This window comes from Mus pahari, unplaced genomic scaffold (assembly GCF_900095145.1).
Source record: "Mus pahari unplaced genomic scaffold, PAHARI_EIJ_v1.1 scaffold_12781_1, whole genome shotgun sequence".
Taxonomy (NCBI): Eukaryota; Metazoa; Chordata; class Mammalia; order Rodentia; family Muridae; genus Mus; species Mus pahari.
This window is the reverse complement of record NW_018392246.1, coordinates 6,398-11,095: the sequence shown is the minus strand read 5'-3', so window position 1 is coordinate 11,095 and position 4,698 is coordinate 6,398.

Genomic DNA, 4,698 nt, shown 5'->3' with positions numbered 1-4,698 from the left:
TAGAATAGAACTGATGACCCAGAAATGAACCTACACACCTATGGTCACTTGATCTTTGACAAGAGAACTAAAACTATCCAGTGGAAAAAAGGAGCATTTTCAACAAATGGTGCTGGCTCAATTGGTGGTTAGCATGTAAAAGAATACAATTTGAACAGTTCTTATCTCTTTGTACAAATCTAAATGGATCAAGGAAATCCACAAAAAAACAATAGATACTGAAGCTTAGAGGAGAAAATGGGGAGAAGTCTCAAAGATATAGGCACAGGGGGAAAATTCCTGAACAAAACAGCAATGGCTTGTGCTATAAGATGGAGAACCAATGAATGGTATCTCATAAAATTGCAAAGATTCTGTAAGGCAAAAGACACTGTCATTAAGACAAGAAGGCTACCAACAGAATGGGAAAGGATCTTTACCAATCCTAAATAAGATAGGGGACTAATATCCAATATATATATAAAACTCAAGATGTTGGACTCCAGAAAATCAAATAACCCTATTATAAAAATGAGGTATAGATATAAACAAAGAATACTCAACCAAGGAACATGGAATGGCTGAGCACATGAAAAAATGTTCAACATCATTAATCATCAGGGAAATACAAATCANAACAACCTTGAGATTCCACCTCACATCAGTCAGAATGGCTAAGATCAAAAATTCTGGTGACAGCAGAGGCTCGCAAAAATGTTGAGAAAGAGGAACACTCCTCCATTGTTGGTGGGATTGCAAGCTTGTACAACCACTCTGGAAATGTTTCTTGTGGTTCCTCAGAAAATTGGACATAGTACTCCCAGAATATCCAGCAATTTCTCTCCTGGGCATATATCCAGAAGATGTTTCAACTGATAATAAGGACACATGCTCCACTATGTTCATAGCAACCTTATTTATAATAGATAGAAGATGGAAAGAACCCAGATGTCCCTCAACAGAAGAATGGATACAGAAAATGTGGTACATTTAAACAATGGAGTACTACTCAACTATTAAAAACAATGAATTTATGAAATTCTTAGGCAAATGGATGTATCTGGAGGATATTATCCTGAGTAAGGTAACCCATTCACAAAAGAACACACATAATATGCACTCACTAATAAGTGGATATCTGCCCAGAATCTTAGAATTCTCAAGATACAATTTTCAAAACACATGAAACTTAAGAAGTAGACCAAAGTGTGGATACTTCATTCCTTCTTAGAATGGGGAACCTTTGGTCTTACAAAGATTATATGCCCCAGTATAGGGGGATACCAGGGCCAGGAAGCAAGAATGGGTTGGTTGGGGAGCAGGTCAGGGGGAGAGTATAGGGGACTTTCAGGATAGCATTTGAAATGTAAATGAAGAAAATATCTAATAAAAAAATTGAAAAAAATTGACCTATTAATTGCATGTAATTTTACAAATTGTAATGCAGCTTATTTATGTATTTTCTTATTTTACTAAATGTCATCTTTTTGAAGTGAACAAAATTTTAGTCAAGACCTCTAAAGAAATAAAATTAGTAACATAAACTGATTTTCAACCAATTGGACACACAATTAAAGCTCTAAATTTTGTCGTCTTTCTCCTCAGGATGTGTGTGTGTGTGTGTGTGTGTGTGTGTGTGTGTGTGTGTGTGTTTAAGAGAAAGAAGGGAGAGAATATTTAAGAATGAAATTAAGCCCGTATCTATCATCTTCCAAAAAACTAAGTTCAAATGGATCAAAGGCTGAAAATTCAAAACCTGAAACTTCTAGAAAAAAAGCAAAGGCAGTATTCTAAACAATATAAGTGTAGAACAGACTTCTGGTTAGTAATTCAAGTGCCCAAAAGTTAAAGTCAACTATTACCTAGTGAAAAATCAGGAAACTAAAAACTTCCAAGATTGCTAAAGATAATAGGATGAGAAGAAACCCACAAACACAGAGAGAGTTTTNCCAGGTAAACGCCTAACANAGGATTANTATTCAGAACAAAGCACTCGATTAAAACAAAGAGTTAAAAAAATACAACAAACAAATCCAAATAGCTCATCACAAAAACTGGCTTGTTATCTGAAGAGTCCTCAAAACTAGAGATGAAAAATGGTAAGATATACNTTTAAACTTTATTCCTAGCAATTATAAAATGTAAATCAAAACAACATTGAGATTTTTTTTTCTTGCCACAGTTAGAGTGGCAAAGATCAATGAAACAACTGACCTCAAATGCTGGAGAGGATATGGGTTAAAGGGGACTCTCATCCACTGGTGGGAGGGTTGCAAACTAGTCTAGTCACTCTGGAAATCAGTGTGGAAAACCAAATAAAAATATGAAATAAATCTAACATATGACCCAACTGTTACATTCCTTCCATGAGCCCAAAAGATTTTATCAACCCCCTGATCCACAGATATTTTCTCATAATGTTCATTGAAAACAACATAAATGTCCTTTAACAGACATTTGGATAATGTTGCCCATAGATACTATAAAATATTATTCAGTTCTAAAGAAAAATAACATTTGAAGGCAATTGAAGGAACTAGTAAAGATCATATTGAGTGAGGTAACCCACACCCAGAAAGACAAACAGCACATATTCTCTCATCAGAAACTCCTAGTTCCAAATCCACATTCAAATATATAACCCAGAGTATCTGAAGAAACTATGAAGATAAAAAGGGCATAGAGGGAGCTATGGCTTAGTGGTTAAGAACACTGAGAGCACTAACTGCTCTTCTAGAGGTCCTAAGTTCAATTCCCAGCAAAGATATAGCAGCTCACAACCACCTATAATATAATACTATGCCCTTTCTGCTATGCAGGCTTACATACAAATATAACACTCAAACACATAAATAAATAACTCTAATGGAAAGGAAACAACATGTAGGAGAATATAAGTGATCCATGGGGGAAAAATATGTGTCTTAACTAGGTGTGGAGTGAGAGATATAGACAGAGATCAGAGAGTAAAATAACAGAAAGGGTGTCTGGAAAAGCCCCCAAGAAAACATGATTAACTATCTACCTATAAAAACTATATGTCTGTTTATGGATATATATTTTTTTCTATAATGTAATATTGTAGTGCCCCTAGCACTACAACAGACTACATTTCCCCCCTGATATCCCATCCCTACCTCCAACATGAGCATACACTCCCCTGAACACACCANCAAAGTGTTCAGTGAAACAGGCAACAAGCTCTCTGAAAATCCAGAGAGGAAACAGAAACCAAGAGCGTTTCAAAAGAATTACCCAAAACAAACCCAGAAATCAGTAGCTAGATAAAATACCATGGTCAAAGCCACACATTTTGGCTTACAGTTACAGGGGGCTAGATATTCACAATGACAGGGACAGCACAAGGATAGGAAACCTAAGCAGGAAGCTGAGAGATCACATCTCAACCTCGATTTACACATGTGAAGCAAACCATGATCTGGAGGTGAGGTGAGACTATGCACCAAAAACCAGCAACAGTGAATTACATCCTCCAGCAAGGCTCTACATTTTAAAAGTTCCATAACCTCCCCAAGTGTTCAAATCCATGAATCCATGGGGGAATTTCCCATTCATTCAAACCACCACATCTCTGTACCATTTTCAATTGATTCTCCATACTAATAACTTCCAAGAACCATTGGTGTTAAAAGTTTTGTGTATGATGTTTTAAAAATCNAACTAAGTATATAACTACTCCAAGTGCTGACCTTAACTCTCAGAGACTCCCCTCCATTCAGGAACCTGTCTACCTCTTGTTTTCACCAATTTATTTCAAAAGTGTGTTGATTTACGACTTTTGTTGTTCAAGTATTATAAAAACTTCATAAAATTGATGCCAGGTTTGAATATGATGTTTGAGGAAACTTGAATCCTTTTTCCAGGAATCGAGCATCATTCATATTTGACTCCAGAATAAACTATCTCTTATATCTCCTTTGAGATGAGAGTTGTGGTTTTGTATCATCTCTGGATGATCATTCCTTCACTCTCTTCTCTGAACTTTTTCTGTATAACTCCTTCTATGGGTATATTGTTCCTTCTTCTAAGAATAATGGAAGTATCCACACTTTGATCATCAGGCCTTGTATGCCTCTCAGAGGGAGAAGAAGCACCTAGTCTTCAGAGAGAATTGAAGTACCAGGGTTGGGNAGAAACCTGCTCAGAGGAGAAGGGGAGGGTGTACGGGGGGGTGGGGGGGAAGGAATGTAGGATGGAGTTACTGGGAAGGGGCAGTGAGTAGGATGCAAAGTGAATAATTAAAAAAATAAAGGAGGTACAAAGATAAATTGTGAAGCAGAGACTGAAGGAATGACCATCCAGAGATTGCTCTACATGGGGATCCATCCCATAAACAACCCCAAAACCAGGCACTATTGTGGATGCAAACAACAGCTTGTTGACAGGAGCCTGATCTAGCTGTCTGCTGAGAGGCTCTGTCAGTACCTGACAAATACAGAAGTGGATGCTCACAGCCATTCATTGGACAGAGTACAGGGTCCCCAATGAAGGAGCTAGAGAAAGTCCCCAAGGAGCTGATAGAGTTTGCAGCCCCATAGGAGGAACAATATGAACTAACCAGTACCCCCAGAGCTCCCTGGGACTAAACCACAACCAAAGAAAACACATGGTGGGACTCATGGCTCTAGCTGCATATGTAGCAGAGGGTGGCCTAGTCGGTCATCAATGGGAGGAGAGGCCCTTGGTCCTGTGAAGGTT